The sequence below is a fragment of the Rousettus aegyptiacus genome, unplaced genomic scaffold, assembly GCF_014176215.1.
Source record: "Rousettus aegyptiacus isolate mRouAeg1 unplaced genomic scaffold, mRouAeg1.p scaffold_m13_p_14, whole genome shotgun sequence".
Classification (NCBI taxonomy): Eukaryota; Metazoa; Chordata; class Mammalia; order Chiroptera; family Pteropodidae; genus Rousettus; species Rousettus aegyptiacus.
The window spans coordinates 15,770,261-15,794,740 of record NW_023416289.1 but is presented as its reverse complement, the minus strand read 5'-3'; the positions used below and the strand labels follow the sequence as shown (position 1 = coordinate 15,794,740).

The window sequence follows — 24,480 nt, the reverse complement described above, 5'->3', positions numbered from 1 at the left end:
GCTCAGTTCCTTGAGGACAGAAATCACGTCTTATACTCACTTTTGTCTGGCCTGAGTCAGTCCACTGCTAACCTTCTACAGGGCTTCGCTTATTGGAAGAATGAATAAGTGGTTGCAGTGAAAAAAGAGAACTATAAAACTATTTTTAAAAATTTTAAAAGATAGAAAATCTATTGCCTTAATTTTATCTACTTGATGTCAAATGACAAATGTAAAATTTATAATATTATAATTGTGTAATTTGTGATTTTTTTTAAAAAAGGACCGTAATGATATACTTGGCCCAAATTATTCAGCCTTGATAAAAGCAATAGCAAGCTGCTCGGTTTATTTCCTAAAAAAGGTTAAAATCAGTAAAAACGTGCTATCCTTTTGTAAACAATTGGCTATTAATGAGTCTGAGTAACCTATAGGTACTTCTTGACTGACCGACAGTAAATCTATGTGTTTGTGCAAGCTGAGTTTGAAAAAGTGTGATCGATAATTCCCAAATACTTCAGATGCTGAGTGAAGCATTTCATCATCTTTGAGGATTTTCGGGCATGACGTAAAGTGATGGACACGTGATGCTCAGTCTTCCGTCTCTTCTATACCTCCAGGGTCTGTTATGTAGACGCAACCTAATCCAAACAGGTAAAAGTAATCGCTAACATTATTGAGAGTTTGCAGTGTGTCAGGTCTCAGTCTGTGATTTCTGATAATATATAATGTAATCTTATGACAATCCTGTATGTGAGGTAGTATGCTTTTCTTTTATCTCATATATGGGAAACTGAGGCACAGAAAAGTGGAGTAAAGCTGCCTTCATTCATAGAGCCCCTAAGCAGTATAGGAAGGATTTAGACACAGGCGGCTTGAACCTATAGCAATTCACCCAACAGCTACTCCCTACAGCTTTCTCCAGACATAATTAGGACACTAATTAAGGGAAATAGTCCAATGATTAAAAAAAAAAAAAAAAAAAAAAGACTAAGGACTTTGCCAGGCTAGTGAACTATCCAAAGAGGGAGAGAGAGCAGCCTCTAGCGAAGCACCCTAAAATGAAACGAGGAACACAGCGAAGACTTCTGACCGTGACCCAAGGCCCGAGACAGTATCTTTTAACATTTTATGAAATCTGGGCTAACTTCCATATAACCAAGAAATCAATTTATTTGCAAATCTCCATATTGAAAGTCAGAGAAGTATTTACAAACACACACACACACACACACACACACACACACCCCGCAGTTTTTGCTGTGTGCTAGAAATAAGCACAGCCAGCCACTGTTTTCTCGTAGTAAGAAAAGTAAGCCGCACCGTCCGTAGCAACAGAACTGACTTATATAATAGGAGAGGGTCCTCTCTGGGCCCACTATGCTCAGAAAGGAAAAACAAACAAACCATGTTTCTCAAAATTAAGTGGGACTGTCCTTCTACAATGTAAAATCGAGGGGGGAGGCGGGGGGAACCATTTTATTATTTACCTCCTCTCAAGACACTTACTTATTCTGAAGTTAGAGGCTACACAAATTCAAATTGTCTATAAGCTCCAGCAGGGCAAGAAGCATGAATGTTTTCTTGCCTGTTGTCTTATCAGGTGGTCAAAGGCTCAAACAGATGCTTCCACGCAGCTTTTGAACAAATAAGCTAGTAAAGAAGGAGTCCCTGACTTAGAGGGACACGGATATCCGGATGCCTAGGAAGGCCTGTGATGGGTGGCGACTCGTAATTTCCTTCAGGCAAAAATGTGAATTTGGCCACAGAGGTGCTGAAGAGAGCCAGCGATGGGTCTGGCGGGCACTCTGCAGCCTCACACCTCATTAGCTGCACCGGATTCGTTCGGGGTGAGCAGGGGAAGTGGGCCATTAAAATGTTTCAGTCAGAGTGTGCTGCATTTAATTGGTGGGATAATACTCTTCACTTGTAGGCACAAATTTTGACATTCTTGGGGGAAATCACGTGCCAGTATCAAGAATCTAATGTTCTCCTGGGAAGATCGAGGCCGTTTCCCCAGGACCCACCTCCCAGGCGCGCATGCGCCCCCTGCCCCGCCGGGTCCGTTTCTTCCTTTCCTTTTCATCTTTTTAAAAAAATTTCTCACATAGTTATAAGTGAAATCTACTTTTACTACCAATTTAATTGCAATGAACTGAGAATGAAGAGAAAAATAACAGTCTGTAGTTGCTCAAAGTCGGGTCAGCATCTTACCAGACGGGGCTTGGGTCACCAGTGCGGAAGCCACAGGTAAATGGCCCTGTCTGTACTCAGGGGCTCTGCGGTCTTCCCCTGCAGCACCCCCGTATTAAACCCCTATCTGATGGCTTTGGCCAAGGAAACCAGGCTGGATTTTGAAACAGGTTTTCTTTACGGCTTCTTGGCCTTCTACCTGTAGCTGTTTGATAGTGTAAGTGTATAAGTGACACACACACACACACACACACACACACACACACGGTACCGGGGTGGAGCTGATGGTCAATAAGTGTCTTTACTACTCTAGTCTACAGAGTTCTGTAATTGAAATAACCAGCTAAAAGCAGCCCACCTTCTTCAGCAAAGATCTAACCACGCTTGGGGAAACAGTAAGCTAGAGGATCTCCAGGAGCCTTTCCCTCTCTAGTGTTCCACATGAGTCTGTGACTTCATGGACTACACCTGGTGTCACAATGAAGGCCACCTTTCAGAGGGCATCGCACGTGCAGAAGATCGTGAGGGCAAGAGAGGTCTCCTTTAGGTGTCCGGGTGAGGTGTAGACATAGCCGGCTTTCACAGTCCCTGACAAGATGATCTGGTTGCCTCAGGGACAGCTAGAGGACCCCGTTCAGGAACAAAACCAAGTGGGCATGTCACTGAGCAAGGATAGAGAGCAGGGGCCAAGCTGTGGAACTGGACAGACGTTGGCGGGAAGGGCAGCCCCAGCTGGGACGTGGGACTCTGAGTCCAGCGGGCCGTTCCCATGTGGGCGCTGCTACTCACCAGTGCTGTGACTTAGGGCTCTTTCCTTACCTGTAGAAGGGACAGCATAACACCTCACAGAGCTGCGGGGTTGGCGAGGGAGGATGAGATAATGAATGCGAATTGTGTACGCTATTGTTTCTGGCACAAATTTACTGTTCGCCACATATCAGTCAACATCATCATCAAAACTATCAGTTTTTTAAATAAGGATTCAATATAAGTAAATATAAAGAAGTCCATGCAGTGGCTGACACAATAGGAGCCCAACAAACTGCTATTATTATTATTGGCATTAAACGACAATGAATCAGGAATTATCTGTCAATTCTCTTTCAGTCCTCATCTCAGCAAAGAAAAAGTCTCTACTTGCAATGATTCCTGAATAAATCTCTCTTTTTAACAGAGAAGGCGGTATCAGGCTCCGTGTATATTCAATTATATTGTTTCGTTTCAGTTTTATTTATTTTAGGACTACCTTCTATTTATGACAAGTGGTATTAGTATGCCGTAAATGATAGCGATCAGATTTTCTTCCAAAATATTTAAGAAAAGCAGAATGATTCAAAAGGAAATACTCAGTAAATAACAGTGTAGACGGTGCCCAGATGTCGTGAAGACAAACATGAGTGAGTGAAGGGTGGGGAACGCTGATCCCCTGCACCGTAATTACTTTAGGGATGAAAAGATGGAGGCTCGGAGTTGAAGTGGGCGAGGAGCAGAACCCGCAGAGCCCCTGTCTCCCTTGGGTGCCCTGTGGTCTTTCTACAGTACCCGCATTACTACATGTGTTGGGTCTGGTGTGTGAGGGGACTCTGAGGAATGACAGTGGTTCTCTTCCAAAGGCAGAGATAGAATTACAGAGAGAGACAAATGTTAGTCCCGACGTGGTGACAGAGGCAGAAGCAGAGTCTAATAGCTCTCCAGCAATCTAGAAACTAGGTTGAAAACTCACCAGGCACAGAATCCATCTGCACCTCCTCCCTACAATTCATGTCATGCATTTCGCACATACATTTTACACATACCCTGTTTTATTCCAAAGGAAATTTAAGTCCGCCTGCAAAGATGCATACATTACAGAGACATACAGTCCTGCTTTACATAATAAAAATGGGAAAAGGATAAATAATGAACCTGCCTTAGGCAATGAGCAACATCTTTAGAGTAAACATAATAGAAGGAGAATTATGTGGCAGCTCACAGCATTGCCGGCTCATGGAGGACACTCATAGTCTCCAGCAGGAGAGGGAAGGGTTTGGAGGAGGATGCAGGCAGCATCTTTCTCTCAGGACATGAGAGCCAGTCCATCTTCCACACACTGCTACATGCTCACTCTAAACCTTGGACCTGCTCATGCCACTCCTGGTTTCAAAGCGTGTGTGCATGCACACACTCACTCACTATCGTATTATCTCTATCAACCATATATCCTGTCAGCCAAGGTTTCTTAAGCATCAACTATGTACCAGGTACCGGTAAAGACCCTAGAGTATCTATGCAACAGATGAGGCTGCTATTCTTGCTGAGTTTTCATCCAGTGGTACAGTTAGAAAGTGAAAAGAAAAGTGAACAGCAAGCCATTAGTGTCTTCTTCCTTCGGACCCATTTAAACTGGCACATACGTGCCTGACACGGAGCTGATGCCCAGTCGGGACCCGATGGAAGGAGAGGTGACACCTACAATTTCTTATCAGTCATTTAGGCCGTACATCCTAGGACACCTTGTTGTTTTAGGGCATCATTTTCTCAGCCACTTGCCTGCCAGCCCAATCCCTCTGAGCTTATGAAGAGCAGGAGCTCAGCCTTTGGCATCATTTGTAGCTCCCGCTGCCTAAGACCTGCATTTGCTGCAAACCATCCACACAGACACCCAGACCTGAAGTTTGAGGGGCATCATAAATCACAGGATGTAAGAGCCAGATGGTAGCTCAGCGGTCATCTAATCCAGTGATTTGACTACTGTGCTTGGCAGAGACTGGGTATTTCAGGGCACCCCAAAGGCTGCTACAGGGGCTACGGTGGGTGAAGGCAGCGTGGGAGGTGATTTCTGGAATCCCCACCTCTTCCTGCTTTCTTGTATTTAATCCACAGGAGCTCTGCTTTGTTTATTTTATACATAGTAGGGCTTGGGGTAAGACTTATTTATGAAAATGTACATGAAATTCATGGAATCAAGAGGAAAGAAATAATGAATCCAGGAATTAAATGGCTCCTTTGAATTTTTACAGAACCTTATTCTGAACAGATGTGCATGTTTAGATAGGGACAGATGTATACAACAACAGACAGACGACCAGATAGTAATAGAACATGCACGTAAAGTGAACAGATTCCACATTAGGAAGCGGAGGTACAAGTGTGGAAAGAGGGGTATTAAAACAGTAAGAGGACATGCCTTTAAGGGAAGAAGTGGTCTTCTTAGCCCCGCCGACTCTATAGCTCTGACCATTCATTCATTTATTCTTCCTTTCATTTATTCAATAAGTATGTATTGAGTATTTCTACATGACAGTGTCTTTGCACAGATAAAATACATAGAATTGGGGGCTGTGTTAAGGTAAGATGGAGAGAGAGAGGGAGGGAGGGAGGAAAGAAAGATGAAGGAAGGAAGGAAAGATAGGAGAGAGGGAGGGAGGGAGGAAGAAAGAAAGGGAGGGAGGGAGAGAGAGAGTATAGCAATTGCAAGGTAAAGCAGCCAGTTGAGTGGGGATCCTGAAATTTCCTGCCTGCCTTCTCGTCTCCAACACACGGGGTGTGGGGGGGGCAGTCACTTATCCAAAGAAAATGCAGAGTTACAGAGGAAGCAGATGGGTGAGAAGAATGAAGAAAGCTCCCAAAATAAGATATGACTAAAGGATAAGAAAGGAGAGATGATGGCATGATTGGATCTATGAGACTGTCTATTTTTAGTGTCCTAAATAAGATTCTCTCCAGTGACCTTGCCAAATTATGATGCAAACAGAGTTAATGAAAGCTCTCTCAACCTTCTCTTCCAAGTCAGCTCATCACCAGATTGTTTCTGCAGACGCATCCCCTAAAACCTTGCAACCTCGTTAAAGGAAATAATCTAACAGGTTTGACCTGAAATGGAGCAGATGGATTTACTTCCAACACTTTTCTGGCTTTCTAGTTGCTTTTCCTGAAGAAGTTTAAGGACCAAGTCAGCTTTCCTAAGCAGTTAGTTTTAAACTTCTAGTGCTGTTGCTCCTTGCAATTAGGAAAGATGTTTGTTTTTAATGTTATCTCAATGTTTCAAATTAAAACAAAACAAAACAAAAACAAAAACAGAAAAAGAACTCCCCCAAATTCTGACTGAATGTTGACTAATCCTAGGTTTCTCTATGCATGTTTCAAGTATTCCTTTTTTTTTCATTAGAGAAATAGAGCGTTCGGGCTTTAACAAACTGACTCATATGGAATAACTGACTTGAAGTAGAGAACCTTGTAGGTATCGCAAATCTTTCATAATCCCATTCTGTTTCATTCAGATTTCCAATAAGCATTATATCCTTTTATTCGCATAAAGTCAAAATCACCTTGTTGTAACAGGAGAATGTTTAAGTAAGACACATTACACACCACGGAATAGCAGGCCTTTCCCAAAGTTGCAATTATGTGAATTGGAAAGCAATGTGAATAACAGATTGGAATATTTCAGTATGGTTCCATATGAAATAAAATCTTTACTCCAATTACGATAATGTAAAAACATTCCTAAGTTGAGTACTGGAAGGGAGGAGAAAAACAAAGACAATTTATTGGAGTGAACAAACTGCAGGTGATTTTTCCTCTCCTCTTCCTCATTTCTTATATAATTTCAAAAATATTATCTTTCTTAGACACAAATTTTTAATTTTATAAAGCCTCATCATGCTGCCAGAAAGACTTTGGCAGGGTAGATACGTGAGCCAGCCACGCCCAAAGTGAACCAGTTTCTGACTGCTGAGTACCCGCCATCACTTTTCCATAGGGCCATTAAAAAAAACCTATTCTGCCTAGAGATGCCAAACGAACCAGCCAATTTATCCTAGAATAGAAATAGGAAAATAGCTTATAATACTACATGACTGAATCATCGACGTGTCAAATTAAACACTGATACCATCAATTTGATTCTAAAATACTCTCTGGTGTGGAAGAATCCAAGAAGGAACGTCAGCAATTACTAACAGATTGCATGGGATAATCCCTGGAGGGCCCCTGCATTTCATCCAGTTCATTCTTCCAACACACACCTGTTGACTACCTCAGTGAACCTGGGGCTGTGCTGGTGACTATGGACATAGTGACACACAAAATTAGACCCTGGCCCTTAATGAGCTTGCATCATAATCTAACTTTGACTTCTCTAACCTCAAGTCTGGACAGAATTACCCAGAAGCTCTCTTGATGTTTACTGGCTAGACCAGAACACATTAGCCGGTAGCACGATAATGCGCTATGACCAACACATCAGACAGGAGTGCTGAGTTTGACCTAGGCCCTGACACTGTGGCCACAGGCAGATCCCTCTGCCTCTGAAAGGATCAGTTTCCCCAACTAAACAATCAAGAGGTGTCAGGCAAAGCTCCCTTATTCTATGGCTCAACAGATTCATTTGTATTCAGAGTTTCCAGACACGTCAAACTCACTTATAAACGGAGACCTCAAACAATAATATATCATATATTTGAAAGTTGCTCAGAGAACCAATCCTAAAAGTACTCATCATAAGAAACAAAATTTGTAACTACGTGAGGTGATGAATGTTAACTAATTGTAATCATTCTGTAATGTAAACATGTATCAAATCATTATATTGTACACCTTACTTTCAACAAGTAAAATGTTATATGTTAATTATATCCGAATAAAATTGGGGGGAATCAGAAGCCATAGAACATGGCGAGAACACAGGGCACGCTCCTGCCTCGCGAAGCAAACATCTATCCAGCAGGAAAGAGAGGGAAGGAAGGCACGGAGTTGGTGACAAGGACCTCCATGGCAAAGTTTTAGAGCTGGACAATCCTGAGTTCGAATCCTGCTTCTTGTTTTCTAATTAAATGTGTGACATGAGAGGGAGTTACTCGACTCTGCAAGTGTCAGTTTCCTCAGGTGGAAAGTGGCACCTCTACCGCCCAACTCGCACGGTGGTTCTGCAAATGGAAGGAGGCGACAGATACGAGGCGCTCGGCACCCCGCCAAGTGCACAGGGGATGCTCAGCAAATCTTCCCCAGACTAAAATGATGAGTTAACAAGTATATTACATATTGGAAACTCCTGCTCTAAGACTTTATCTTTTTCACTTTTCTGTTCCCAGCACCTGGCATAGGTCAGTCACATAGAAGATGCTCAGTAAATAAATAAATGTTAACTCTGATTAACTCCAACTGATTAGAGGCTCTGATTGGCAATTATGTACATATGATTAATTAGAAATGAGAACACAGATTGGTTATTACTCTATAAATACAGTTTGTTTGGAGGGAGTCTCTTTTAAAATGCAAGGTAAAGTGGTGCTGAAAAGGTCACGGATGCGGGGACACACCGGCCTCCCACATGGCTCCTGAGATCAGAGGAGGCAAACGCCAACTGTGTGAGTCATGGCCCAGCAACGCTGCACCAGGGACCCGTTGGGAGCACGGCTGTCCCAGTAACTCTCTGGACTGAGCTCTTCATTCATGGAACAAACAGTTCAAAAGGTCCTTTGAGCAACTCCATGGAGCCCTTTGGCAGAGGCGAGGCAAACAGACCTGACACCAAGAGCAGAAAATGTAAGAACCCGTGCTCCAGAGGAAGTGCTCCAAGTGGAAAAGGAAAGGAGATAACACGGGGAACCCAGAACTATCTGATACAAAAAGCCACAGGAGTGGTGCCCAACAGGAAAATTCCAACACAGCAACGGAAAGCATCAGCCTTCATTTCGACCACCGCGCCACACACACACGGATATGCATGCGTCCACACACACACATGCGTCCACACACACACATGCGTCCACACACCATGCACTCCCAGGATACAGAAACAACTCTAAACTAAGAGTCCATGTTGAATCCCGGCGGACAAGCCGTTATGATCCATTTCTTATGATGAGCGAGGGGTAACAGTGGCTCTCTGTAACTAGGTCAGGCACCAATTGGTAGTCAACTCCACATACCCAGGAAGATTTAATGAGAAGGAGACAAAGACAGAGATGGAAATAGTGCCCCAAAGTGTGTGTCCCCAGACACCACAATCTGGCAGCAGGGCCCAGCCCATGCCATTTCTCTCAAACACTTTCAGAAACTCCTAACATAGGATCAACAGTTCAGGGCAGCAGCAGCAACCAAGCCGGAATTAAAAACAAACTCAGAATCAGATCGAGATCATGACCCGAGGAGGAAGCACAGACACAGGAAAGGCATACAGAGGTACAGAGCAGATAGGGGCGGCCAGGACGTAAATAAAACGGCACTGCTGACCTCAAGCTGGGTCCACAAAAGCCAGTCCCCTTTGCTGGGATCTCCGCACCACCATTCCCGTCCCTCGTCCAGGCTGGGCAGTGTCACTGGCACCTGCACTCGGCCTGACAGATGGAGAGGCCAGGCTTGTTAAACCCAGTGCCTACTCACTCCACCATCACGAAGGTCACCGAGCAGCAGCTGGCCACCTACAGTCTTCCTTGACAGGCAGGATCCAGCCTTGACAATGCCATCTCCAAGGGTCAACGTCCCTCTTCAGTCTCAAAGCATCTCCTGTAAGGACGCCAAAGGCTACGGGGCCGTGAGAGGGTGCGGCCCGGCTTTGTTCTGGACGGCCCAGAGTGGCGGCCTCCCACGATGGCCAGAGAGCCGGCCCCCGATCCCAGGCTCTGCTGGCAGCCCTATGAATGAGCCACTGTGATGAGACACACACCCACTGCTAATGAGTCCCACACAGACCCAAGCCAGAGAGGCAATTGCAGGGGCTGCCGCAAAACAGGCAGAACAGAAGTAAAGACAGGGAGAGGGCCACGTCAGCCCACCTGGGCTCACAGATGCTCGCAGTACTGCAGGGAAGACCCTGAAATATTTGTTTTCCCTAGAACTAAAAGCATATTCTCCCTTCCCCTCTTGGCCTAATTAAAAAGTAAATGTAGCCAGAATTCTATGTACATTTCTAAAAGGCAACTTATCATCTATTACTCTCATTTCATTGTTTTAAAGAGCATGTTAACAAGAAAAATGTTAAAAAGGGACAGATTTTCAGAATAAAAAACTTGGCAACCTTATGCTTACACATGGAAGAGGGGGGAAAAGCATGCATAAATTTGCTTTAGAACTTCGGATACCATGAAAATTCATTTTATATTAGTTTATTCTAGATTTGGGAAGTAGTGAAGAGAGTGGGCTCTGGGACAAGCCGCCTGGATCCGAATTCTACCTCCTCTAGTTGCTAGCTGGATAACCTTAGACAACTACCTAACTTAAAGGGTTCTCGTAAAACTTAAATAAGGTAATTCATGTAACACGCTTAGCACATAGCAAGCCCTCAATAAATGTTAGGTGCTGCAATTGTTATCATCATTGATGTGATCCGTGTTCAGCTGTAGAACTGAATTTGGAGCTTAAATGTTCAGGTTATAATGCTAGATTCTTTGGGTATAATCACAGTGTTTGAAAATCCAATAATATAGGGGTATGCAGACCAAAATGGAAATGACTCAATGCAATTACACTTGCTAAAAATTCAGAATAGTTAGAGAAAACAAGAAACCAAAGCTCCCAGATCTTTCCCAGCAGTTTCTTCTGCCCTCTCTCCCAAGGGTCCAGAAAGAAGACTGCAGACGTCCAAGTACTTTTATATTTTATAATATACATATGTATATTAAGATATTGCATTAAATATTGCTTACGTCGATCACTGAGTTTTGGCACTCTTAAATTTTGGATACGGAGTGAGTGACTCACGCACCTCATGCCCTGGCTGCGAGGGAAGTCCTCCTTTTTCCCAGCGTTACTTGGAGTAAGGCTTCTCCCACTGTGCTGTGCAAGTCACCTGGGCACCTTATCACATGGCAGATTTTGCTGCAGCGGGTCTGGGGATGGGGGCTGAGGTCCTGCAGACCTAGTAAGTGCCCAGGTGATGGCTATGATGCCGCTGAGGCCTGGGACCCTGGGATGAGGAAGCGAACACCTGAATTTCATTTTGGTATGTGTCTTTGATATCACGCTTGTTTTCAGACAATGTGGAAACTCTTTCATTATTCATGGGAACTGCTGTTGTTAAATCTGCCGCTAAGTCCTTGGACCCGGAGGCAGGGAGCATTTGTTGTTCTGTTTTGTTCTAAATCAAACAAATAGAAAAAAAGCAAATACCCATTGACTCCTGGTGACTGCCCTTTGGGGAGTTCATTTAACTTTCTATTTCCCTTGTTCCGAGGCTGGCTGTGGAAGCATAGGAAGGAATGTCACAGAGGACAGGGCTGTGCTTCGGTTACCACTGCAAAAACACCCAGGCTCCAAAGGGAACACGTGGCTGATGAGAGTAATAAAACAGAGCCAGTTCCATATGTTTGAATTAACTCTTCCACGGCCCTTCAGTAAAAACCCAGGAAGAGCACAGAGCTTTGGATAAAGAAACCAGGGATTCAGATGATGGTTCCACCACTTACTAGCTGTGTGACCTTAGGCGAATGACTTAACCTCTCTGAACCTGAGCTTCTCTGACTGGAATATGATCCTCTTACAGGACTGTTGCTGTGAAGTAATTCATATCTGCCTATCTGAGATATATGAGAAATAGCATTACCTTCCCAAAGTCCAAAAAAAGCACCCAAGAAGTTGCAATTTAATAAGAAGCTCCATGGATGTTTGTAAAATTCCCTTTTATCTCCAAGTCCAAGCCCTTCTTGTGTGTGTATGTGTATTTGAAACAGCATTTTTTCTTTATAAACGCTTGGTGTGTAATTGTTGTACAGAATAGTGCAAAAATAATTAGGAAGATATCAAATCATCTTCCATTCTTGGGTGAAAGAAATAGTTAATATTTGTGATTAAAATTCACATACTTAAGGATACCCTTGTGGTCTACAGCCATACCACCCTGAACAAGCCCGATCCCGTCTGATCTCGGAAGCCAAGCAGGGTCAGGCCTGGTTAGTACTTGGATGGGAGATCACCTAGGAAGACCAGGTGCTATAGGAGTAAAAAATAAAAAAATAAAAAAAAAGGGGTCATAAACTGACAAAGTCCTTGCAATCTGTGCGGTCAACCAAGGGCTGCCTGGTCTAAAAAAAAAAAGGATACCCTTGCTAAAGGAAGCGTATTTCTACACACACACACACACACACACACACACACACACACACAATTTTGCCATTCTCCTCCCTCCATCCCACACCCTCTAGCACAGAGCACTGTGTCCTACATAGGACAGGTACTAGCAAATAAGAGCAGACATTATTCCACAGAAGAAAAAGCTCATGTGACTGTTAGTCTACTCATCTCCCCAACATCTGGGGGTGTGCACTGCCAGCCTGACTAGACTCAAGGGACGGGGGAAAGGTAGGTGAGAGAAATGGCTATCAATCATACCTCGAATTTTCATCGTGGGATAGGATAGATTATCAGACAAGTTTGCTTGTCTCTGAAAGAGACACAGCAACTCAGAGGATTACAGCAATCTACATGTGACAGTGGCCTCTCAGACAGCATTGGCCAAAAGCCCTTTCCCCACTTTCGTGTGGGGTGAGGGGCTACTCTCCATCGAATCCTACCATCTGTGCCCGTGCCCATGTAAACAAGCCCCTTGGCTCTCATTCAAGCATTGTTGCAAATTCTCCTCTTTGGGACACTATTGCTGCAGGCTGTGGGCCGCTGCAAAGAACCCTTCTTCCTTTAGGGATTTCTCTGTCTAAACAGGATTTATGATGATCTCTTGGCAAGGATCTTTGAATCACTGGCTTTCACAGTACAGCAAAAGAGTGTTTCAGAAGAATCTACCTCTCACAAGCAACACAACCCTGAAGATTTATGTGTTTTGATGAAGCAGGCACAGCCCGTTGCTCCCAGGACACCGTCCCAGAGCGAGGTGCTGCTTCAAAGCCTGTAGATGCCAGGGCACCAAAGGGACCAGTCTTGTCCCAGATAGCTGTGTGGCCTTGGGGCAGTTGTTTAATGTCTCTGAACAAGCTGTCTCATCTACAAAATGGAAATAACGAAGTCTTTTTCTTGGGGTTCTCATGAAGATTAAATTGCTGCTGTGAGATAATATGTATGCATGATACAGAAACAATAGTACTTTTTCCCAGTCAGAAAAATGCACCTAAAAAGTTGAACATCAATAAGTTCCACAGATGTACCTGTGTTTAGACTTTTCCCCTGGTGTAATCAAGTACCTGGTGTGCCTATTACTGTTGGTAAAGGAGGTGTGATGAGGAAGCAGAGGCGCTGACTGGATGCCCTGTGCTCTGCCTTGGGAAGGGCTACCAGAGGCCGGTCCTGGGCAGAATGAGGCGGGTACACCTGTGCCTCGAAGAGTCCGCCTTTCCCCTCGAGGTGCAGTAATTGCGTTTCAGCTAAAGGAGCACAAACCCTGCCTCACCACTCCAGCACCTGTTACACTCAGATTTTGTTTGTACCAATTCTAGACGACCTGCTTTGTTTTATCTCCTGCAAACTCCTCTTCCAGTTCCTGCATCCCAGCTTGAAAGGCTGGGCTGTCTGTGCTTGTTCTTTTCTACTTCACAGGGTGATGCTGACAGACCAAAAAGAAAAACCTCCCCGTCTGAGGCTCACTGAGCTGCTTCTCCACCTGGAGGAGCCATCAATAACCTCCATCAATGGCTCGCAGCCCACACAAACGGAGGACACCCGGGTAGGGAACGCGACGAAGACGAGAACGGCTCCCGCTGATCACCCTGTCCTGGGAGCGTGCGGTGTTTCTAAAGCTACAGACACTTGAAAAGAGCTCTGGTCGATTCCACTTTTTTTTGAGGGGCGAATAAGACTCAGGAGAGGCTAAGCAATTCCCCAACAGCAATCTAGGGACTCTCAGGGGCATAAACGGAGCCCAGACCTGCGTGACTGCACATTCTGTACACTTTCTATTGCACCCCGTTGTTTCTAAGTGGAAAAAACTCCTCTGGACTCTCGTTCCTTAGACACTCCATGCAAAAGTCACAAAGAAGTGAGGACATCAGCAAATGTAACTTCTAACTCTACCACGCCAACAGATGGACACCTGAAAATCACTTAATCCCTCTAAATGTCAGTTTTACCTTAAAAAAAATGGGTATAAGCATCTTTACTGATGATTACACATGGGTAAAATGAGACGATGGAGCAAAGGGTTTGGCACAATGTAGAAGCTTATTATATGTGTGTATATTCCTTGCTTGGCTCCTGAAAAAAAAAATATTATAAAGCGCATGAGGCAGAAAAGTATAAACTTAATGTAAAGAGAATAATTAATAACAATAGAAATGAGTATTTTGCATAGTGTAATTACACAAGTGGTGCTCTAACGCAAAAAATACAATGACGACTGAGAAAAAGAAAAATAAAATTAGCAAATGCTACATCTCACCCACACAGTCTCCTAACATGTTCCCTGTTTTAAGTCAAGACAATGCAAAAAGCGAGGCACCTTAAAAGGAACTGTACAGGTTTTACAATCAACACAATGTTAAAGGAGGAAATCCTTTTCAATTACATATTAAGTCATTACACAGCTACAGAACTCAGCAATATCAAGTTTCACAAATATTTGATGGGATATATAAAACAGCTTTCACATCATATAGTTCACTCTTCTGTTCATCTTCAAGCCTTTGCAGCATCTTACTTCTTCCTCAAGGATAAAGCTGACTCTTCTCAAATATTTGCGCTTCAAACTATGTTAGCCAGAAATGCATCTATATGTTCTCTGTGTGCTTAACACCCGCCATGACTTCATTCACAGATATGGAAACACAGAGACGTTTAGTTCGTTTCTGAAGCAGAAGGTGGTGATTATGTCGATCCTCTGCTTCTTGGGCTATAATCACGTCTTCTAGCAATCCCCACCCTGCCCCAAGGAGATGATGCATTATCTGTGAAAGGAAATTACGGCATTGTCTGTTCAGATATATAAATCTTGTTACATATATATGTATACATTTTTTTCTGACACTATGTAAAAGTCAAAGAAATCCCCCGACACTGATGGTGAAATCTGGAGAGCTCAATCTGTGATGGTGTTTGTCTACAAGACTTTACAGTTTCTTGCCCTCACTCTGCTGTCTCCATGTGAAAAACAATTCACAGATCTCTACTCGTGAGTAAACATGCATGTATTCATTGAGCTCAAAACCTTCTGCCTTCTACTTGACACATGTGATACATTATTGTTCCCGGTGACAGCAGGCTCATTTACTATATCAGCAGCAAGAGAATATCTTCAGCATTAGCATCAGGGAAAAAACTACTTTGTATTACGCCATTGCCCTCGAAGAGGCAAAAAGACTCCTCAGAGGAAACCGTGAACTCTCCCATTGAAATACAGTTGGAAAACATCGTCCGTCACACTAAGAGAAACTGGTATGTTTTTTCCCAGAACTTTCCATGAACTTTATAGGATGCTGTAATCAATCTCGAAATACAAAGGATTCTAATCTAATTGATATTTTGATCAATAAGTCATCAAGCATATGCCAGGCGCTGCTTTCTGCTGAACTTCGCGCTAGAAATCATGAGGCAGGTAAGAAATAACAGGCTTCTGTGGTCGGATCCTAAAATCAGCAACTCAGGCTAATTGCAGATCCCCATGGTACAGAGGAAAAAAAACTAAAGGAACGAAGCAGCACTAAATACCATTTTGGGGCATTTATGGCAGAGACTAAACTAACACCCAGAGTTACTAACTGCCTGACCTTAAGCAATGTCTCATCCAGACCAATGTTCTTGGTGGCCAAGCTTAACAACAATTTCACGACGACCATCGACTGACTTGTATGTGACGTCACTGCAGCCCTATATGCCTGCGCTTATTTCCTAGACTAGGCATGGCATGAGAAGGTACAGGAGTCATCAACCTTATGAATTTTCACAAAGCCTTTCACGTGCAAGGGCACCATGAAATCCATCCAGGGAGCGACTGTTAACGAGCATGGACAACGTCTCACACACTGGGGGTACAATGGCACATACAACGGGTCTCCTCCCTGTGCACATGAAGTTTACAAATCTAGTTAGTAGCTACTAACAAAAAAAGGTGGGAAGGAACGTCTGCTATAGGATAGTTGATCAGGAAAATCCTCCCACCGATCTATTTAAAGGTGGGCAGCCTTGAAGGACAGGAGTTAGCCACGGGAAAAGAAATAGTATTTTTAAGTGTATCTATTTTTTTTTTCCTACCATGGTTTGCTTTGAATTTTGTCATTAAAAAAGAAATTAATTTCCCCCCAAGATGTTTTCTGAAAAGTATTTGCATGTATATTTATACGTACACTTTTGATTCTTGTAACGAAATTTATCTTACCTCGTTGGTGTGCGTGTGTGTGTGTGTTTTGCTGTCTGCATTCAGCTGTGAGCCTCCCAGATTCTGTGATTGGGTTTTGATGCTTAAACTCCTTAGCTTGGGCTCAAAATGTAAAGCCTTTCACAGCCCGATATCTCTCACCTTCCTTGACTCAACCGAGCTCTCTGCCCTGCAGAGTGCATGGTCCAGTCACACCAGATCAATTTCATTCCTTCCAACATGCCAGGTATGTTTATGTTTCTGTCATTTACACAACACGTGCTCCTGAAGGTCCTGAAATGACTTTCTTTCCTTTATCCACTGGGCAAATTATATGTCAGTCCTTAAAATCCATCTCTCTTCTCCAGCTTTTTCTGACTGACTCACGAAGTGAAATTAATTGATCAATCTCCTGGACACCTCTTTCCTTTGTATAATCCTCACCTCACATTGCATGATGATTGTCGATACAATTCTTAGGTTTTATTTCTTGATATTTTTCTAATTACCAGTTAATGCATACTCAGTGTCAAAATCTGGGGAAATAAAATGTATAAATGAGAAACTAAACATTTCCTGCCATTCTTTCTCTCCTTGTTTTTAAATACAATAGAAATCTTTTTTCTCTTGTGCCTGAGCATTTTCATGCACCACTACTAAGCATTCTTTGAGAATCCTGCTTCTTCTAATGGTAGAGTAATTACCTGTCAGGATGTACAACAAACTATATAACCGTTCAACCCTCTACTATTGAGCTATTTGATAGCTTAAAATTTGTCCTCCGAGTCATAATGCAGCTCACTTAATTGTGCATTCATCTCTGTCCACGTACCTGTTTATTTTCTTAGAATGGACACTTAGAAGTGAAATTGCTGGGTCAAAAGAGGTAAGTTTTTAAACCTCTGCATACATATTGCAGTTTATTTTCCAGAGAAGACGTTTTAATTAACATGTCCACCAGCATTATAATGGAATGCCCATTACATTCCCCCTGTCCCATCATGATGACAACCATCTCTCTCCACCCATGGATTTTTCTTAAAAGGGATCAATGCATTTTGCGTGAACATCTCTTTGTTTTAACAGTAACACAGTTGAATTCACAGGAGTGTGCGCGCATGCGCACGTGTGTGTGTGTACATTCGTAAGTACAATTCTGAGAACTGTGTGACGGGATCCTTTCCCTCTTTTCCACTGGGGTAGTGATATTTTTTACCCATTTGTAAGAGCTCTTTATTCAAACACTAAAATACTTCTTTAGGTCATACTTGTTTTGAGTATTTCCCATATTTGCTCTTATGCCATCACTTTGCTTATGATATTTTTGATACACAAAAATTGGCAGTTTGATTCGTCCATCCTTTTCCCTGAATTTCTGTTCCTTTACGGCCGTTTCTTCATGCCTGGTTCCCTGATGTACCATGACCTCCATGAGGACAGGTGTCCTACTTTATTTATCTTTGTGTCGCCAGTATTTTGTGGAACAGCAGTGTCCAGAATATAATCAGCACTCAGTAAAGCCTTGCCAGATTGTACTGCATTGTATTTTCTCAGTAAAGTCATGTCTTAAATGATTTGCTTTTATATATTAAAATGCACATTTATAATTTATATTATTGACTATACTTACTATTGGATCACACTGCATATATATGCCTCTATAGTTCATGTTTTAATATTTCTCTTAAATATTTAAATTGATCCATCAAACCACATGTTCTGAAAATCGGCATAAAATTTTCATGGCATTTCAAGGATGAGCCATTCAGTGTAATGGTGATGAAAGAATAGCTCACATAAGATAGGTATGGAGTATTTGCTGTTGACTGCAATGCAATGTAACCTTTCAGAATGGTGGATCACTTTGGTTGTCTACCAGAGTAGAATGTTGCTTTTCAGTATCAAAATCCAGAACACCCCAAAGGGAACCTGAATATTTTCTTGTATTCTCCAAACCATAAAGACATCATATCACTCAAAAATCTTCACTCTGAATATATTCTGAAATAAATCTTATTGATTTCAAATAGCTATATAGTTTCCTGATGGGTTCAGAAATCAATTTGTGTTGAAAAAATAGTTGTGACTTGTAGCATAAACATAGAATGGATTCAAGGAAATGTCATAAAAAGTCTACGTAGGATGCCCAAGAGAGGCGGGAGCAAAGGAGAGAGAAGGTGCTGATGAGCCACTCCAGTCCATGCACTGTGCCAAGGGCTTCTCCAGGGTGGCTGCTTCCCATTTCAGTCAGAGTTTGCCGAACAGTCTCTTCCCTTTCCACCCGGATGAGGTCCTACCCAGAGACTGTGGACGGGAGATCCCCACCCCCTGAATAAATCAAAGAGCTGCTTGTCCACCCACGTCCTCTTCAAGAGAGTTCAGCTTCCTGAGCTTTGCCAGATTAAATTCCTCCCAGTGGCACCTTGACATCTGCCCAGGTGCCAACTAGGAAGTTCGTAATTTAACAGATAATAGGTGTGTAGAGAGAAAGAGGCAGGGACCCAGGCCTAGCCCAGGGCACTGAGCTGCCCATAGAACTGCGGAGACTGAGCCCTTCGTCACAAGAGGGAGAGCAGCTGGTTAGAAACAACTGCCAAGCAGCGTGTGGGCACAGGTGGGGAGCATGCAGACCACACCACCCCCCAGTCAAATTCGATGCCCGACATTCCGCTTTCCCTTGAAGTCTGCACCAAAGTCAATTCTGCTCACTCCTGCCTCAACCCAAATGGGAAATGCAAAGTGCACAGTCAACTGGCTTCAAAAAAAAAATTAAAAAAAAAAAAAGAGGCCCTCTTGGGGGAAAGGATAATTTCTAATAACTTCTAGCATCATCTTCTTATTTCCACTCATTCAGTCATCCATTCATGCATGCATGCATGCATTCGTTCAACGCTTAACACCCAATTAAAAGCAGAATGCACAGCGGATAATATAATGGATTTTGGCATCCTGAAGGTCTGAATTTAAGTCCAGAGTCAATCCACATCAGCTTGGAAATTTCACTTTTGTCAATTCACTCCTACTTTCTGAGCTTGAGCTTCTTTCCTCTGTAAAATGAGCTTAGTTACAATACCTTCCTGGCTGGGGTTGTTGGGAGTATTAGCCAAAGAATGTACATAACTTGATTCTGAAAATAGCTCCCTTTGTAAAATTAGCTGTTGAGTAATTGGTTCATGTCTGTTTATCGAGTGTTAAGCGTGCTGAAACCAGTCCTTGGAGGCTGGGGATACGGAGAGAGAGAGGGGCCAGTCTCCATCCTTTCATCTTTCACAGGAAGACCTTAGCGTCTACGGCTGCTGAGATTCACTTGGTTTTGTTTTATTACTGAAATGTACCACTTTTAGGTACTACATTCATTCCCAATTTAAAATGAGGGATCTAAAGGTCAGAAAACTGGACTTCATATCCATGGTTACATGTCTTACAGCATTCTTTGGGCATTTGCTGATTACCAGGCCCTCAGCAAAGAACTTTCTATTTACTGCCTCGTTTAATGCTCAAAATTGCCAAGTGAAAGGAAGGTACTATCATTATACTCTTTTTTAGATATGAAAAGTAAGGCTCCCAGATCATCTTTAGCTTTCTCAAAAACTACACAGCTGGTAAATGTCAAAACCAAGATTCAATTCAACTAGTTTTAGCCTGTCATCTAATTTAAAATCCAATGTGTCTTGTCACGTTATTTTGATGCTGCTTTTAAGACACCAAACCATTACCTTTCTGGTAGGACCATTACCTGTTTGAAAGGTACGATTTGCCTGTGACTTTGATTCTAAAATCTCTTCTGGATCTTTAAGTCTCTGAGATGCTCTAAAAAGAAGTGGGGTCTGAAGGAAAAAACTGTCTTGTCTTTTACAGAAAACGGGAAGGTGAACAATGAATAAATGGAGGTATACAACTAGCATTGAGGGACTGAAGAACTATACTTTAGACCAGTGGTTCTCGAATTTTATAAATCAGCAGAATCACCTGGATGGCCTCTTAAAACCACCAGTGTTTCAGATTCAGAAAGTCGCAGGGTGGGCCCCCCAAAATGCATTTCTGTCATAGCCCTAGGTGATATTGATGCTATCAGCCCAGGGAGCACATTTTGAAAGTCAAGTCTAGAAGCATCTCTGTTCGCTCTGAGATACTAGAATGTTTAGTCTCCCTTTCTGAGTATTCATGTGTCTCTGTAAAGAAAGCTGTTAGGAAGTAAAGAATGAGATAGTCAGGGCGAAAGCTTTCTGAAAATGGCAAAGAACTAATGCAGCACTTCTCAAATGACCTGGAGGCTTGTTATTAATGCAGCTGCTCAGAGCCCACCCCCTGCCACACAAAGCCTGAGTTAGGGCCTTGAAAACTTACTTTGAAACAAGGTCCCCAGGTAATAGGGAAGCAAAGGATGTGCAGTCCATCTCTTACAATACCCTTGTAAAGCGAAGAGAACTCCCAGAGCATGTAAACAAATAATTCTCATAACCTTGGCTCCCAGGGTTTGGTCTGGAGATTGGGCACCCGACAAAATTTTCTGCTTTTAGATATTACACAACAGAAAGTAAGATAGAGAATGCACATCTAATTTTTTTTTTTCATGGAAACATCTAAATCAAATATCTGACTTTAGGACCTTCAGACTGAATTTTAAATGAGAAAAAAATATATATCATTTGAGATGAAAGAAAACCCTAGACCAGAACACTCTGGGATCTTTCGATTTAGAGCTGGCTTCAGTTAGGTGTGAATTGGAAACGTCCCAGAAGATAGGTACCGAGTGATCGGAGCTATTACATTTCATACCTGACACAGTATCACTTCCTCCAACAATGACAGGAGCACAGCCTGAGCAATTTCAATGCCTTAATCACTTTCCTTTTCTTTCAGAATCCAGGGAATTTAGTTTAATTCTTCATGCCTTCACTTAGGAATTATGTAAGTGTCAGCAACCACAGAGACTATGCAAGTGGCTTTGTATAAGCAATGTTTGTTGCAATTCAGAGGACTATGTAATTGAGTTAACAAGTTGCAGGAAACATGTTTACATCTTGGACTGAAACCCAGGGTCTGACCACGAGAAAGTATCGTGCGGCATGGACTGGCTTATTAATGCAAATAACACAACAAATTTCAAATTCCTCGCTCTTAACACATTGATCACCATTGATAGAAATAAGAAAAATTAAAACGCCACCGTTGGCTCAATGTAAAGAGGCAGGTTTATGTAAATCGACTGCATTAGGCGGATTGCTTATGATGCAGTGTGTTCCACATGATATTCTCAGGGCTGATCCACAATTACTGTGATACAGAGAGTGAAATGCTAATGAATTTTGTCAATCCTATTTAATTGGGTCCTCCTCTCAGGGAAGGACTGTCCTTGGACTATGTCCTAAGAATCTACTAAAAATTGTTCCACACATGGTCAATCTTTGAAATAGCCAAGATGCCTATGTATGAGAACACCTCACTTTGACCTTTATCGATGCCTTTCTCTGATTTTTAATACGAATTAATCTGCATAGAAGAGCATTTTGAAAAGGCAGGGGTTTAAAATAAATGAAGTTGACGGAATAAGTAAATAAATGACTGGGTAATGAATGGATAATCTTCTCACCCTATGATAACTATCATTTACATAACTATCAGCTATCATGTTGACTTATTACTTTCTAATTATTTTAATCCTTTTTTTCAAAGTAGAGATTGTGATATGCACAATTTTTATCATGCATCTGCTGATATATACTATATTGCAAGTATTTTCATATTATTAAAAATATTTTCATAAATCTAATGGATAACTTCTCAAATTTAAGTTGTATGAACTCTTACTATTTAAAGATTTCTTTTAAGGGGTAGTCATTTAGCATGTTTTCACTTTTGACTCCAATAAATAAAAATGTGGTAAGCCATTTTTAACAGCTTTATTGAGCACAATTTATATACAATAGAAATCACTTGGAAAAACATTGTATCCTGACTCAATCTTTGTGTTTTATTGCATTTCCTAAGGCTAGCTATCCAGAAGCAAAATAACTAAGACAAAGGGTCTGTATATGTCTAAGTTCAAGAAAAACTTTGCCAAATGCCCTCCAATATTGATTTATACTCCCATCAGCAAAGTTATTAGAGTGCTCATCTCATTCCACCCTGGTCAACATGAGTATTATTTAAGGTTCTGTCACTTTTAATGAAAAATTCAAGATGTCACTACAGAGTTCAAAATGGAAATTGCATTTCGGAATTTTTGTTTTCATTTTTGATGCACTTTGACTGCTTTTGTCCTTTCATCCTTAGTTAAGGTGACATATGCTTCATATGGACCTCCTTTACAGAACTTCTTGGTAATAATTAAAGTTGAAAGTAACAACTGAACAAGATGCATTCCACCCACATAATAGCCTACCTACTCTAGGGTCCTAGTCACAAGCTGTTTAACTCTAGATAAGGATTTAATCTCTCTCAACATCGTTTTCCTCATCACTAAAAAAATAGTTGAAATAGAAAATGACCAAATGAAGACTCCAGACACTTTATCTCCAGGTCATTGAGGCTGGGAGTTTCATTTTTAAGAAGGTATGTTACATTTATTTATAGACACTTAGAATCAAATTCTTTAACAAGTCAGAGTTTGCTTTCAAAGAAGTATGTGTCTGGGCATACCAAACAATTTAATAACACTCCGTGTTTGAATAATACAACAAAAGATGTCTCAATGCTCTCTAGTTCTAATAGCCCTTCTAAAAACTTGTTCTTAAAACTATCAAGGCATGGTAAAGTCACTAATCATGCACCAGTTACTCTCATGACTTATTCCATTCTCTCGAGGCATGCTGTGATTTAAAAAAGAAAGAGAAAGAAAAAGAGAGGAAGGGAGGGAGGCAAGGAGAGGAAGAGGTAGAAGGAGGAAGAGAGAGAGAGAGAGAGAGGGAGGGAGGGAGGAAGAAAGATTTGTAACTGTTAGTTATCAGCACTTCATGTAACTTTTGATTCAAGGAACGAATAGCATTTACGTTCTATGTATTCACTACACCATTAAATTGCAAAGGAAAGAAGCCAATTCTAATGAATTGTAACCATAGTTTCTTTTGCGTATTCCATATTAGAAGTGGATAGCACTTTAAATTATGGTACACAAAACAGCATATAATTAATTCTGAATAAAAGATAATGTATTCTTGCTAAATATGAGTTATTTTAAAATCTCTTAATGAAGAACTAAGCATATGATGTACTGCACTGTGAAAATGTTTAGCATATGCCGTTAGAGCCAACATTTTGCATTTATTATTATATTTATTTTCAATAATAATATATTATTTTAAATGAACACAAAAAAAAATTTAATCACTAACATTCCAAATGTGGAAAATATATGTAAATTACGGGAAACTTTTTGGCTCCCCATAAGTCATTACTAAATAACTTTTTGATGACATGGTGTGACTGCAATTTGCAATAGAATGAGAAAAATGGAAAACACTGTTACTTTTAAATCATAGAACATATGCACAAGGAATTTTAAAATTCAGATACAGAGATAAACATTTCTATTCTGAAAACTGACATGTTCTAAGTTTTCATGGAATAGTAAAGCTTAAACTGCAGACCTTAAATTCCGGCAGATTTAATATTGGGTTTAAAACGCCCTTTCTGATATTGTGCTTCTGCTTTTAAAAGATTGTATCCTGAAGGTTCTACACTTTTACATGACCACATTGTAGCATCTAACTGAGCATGAGCCCTGTTCCTCATTCTAGCTCTAAATAATGTGATCACTATTACACCAACACCACTATCAACACCAATATAACAGTGTGTCTTGGACCAAACTTTTTTAAGAGTCATTCTTCCCATCTGTACCATGGCGATGCCTTGCCTAACGTCCTTATAAACCAAACTTGTGATGACAAGGACCACCTCTCGTCTTTAACTCTTAGAGCTCTCAGCTATAAAATGGCTATGTAAGGTCCCTTTTATTTCCAAAAGATCTGCCACCCTTTTCTCTCAGTTTCCCTGAGTGCCAACAGAAACACACAATGAAACCAGGTTTTCTAAACTCACATATGCTTTCTATTCTTGCCTCATTTCAATTTGGAGAGGAAAAAAACGTGGAC

At 41.7% G+C, this 24,480-nt stretch overlaps 1 protein-coding gene and 1 pseudogene across 1 annotated transcript in view; one reads left to right on the top strand and one right to left on the bottom strand.

Annotated features, from left to right (window-relative positions):
* The window catches only part of CDH11 (cadherin 11), a 136,156-nt gene that overhangs the window by 86,464 nt on the left and 25,212 nt on the right, over positions 1 to 24,480 (bottom strand). The gene's annotated exons all lie outside the window — the stretch shown is intronic.
* LOC118611571 lies at positions 11,972 to 12,090 on the top strand (annotated as a pseudogene).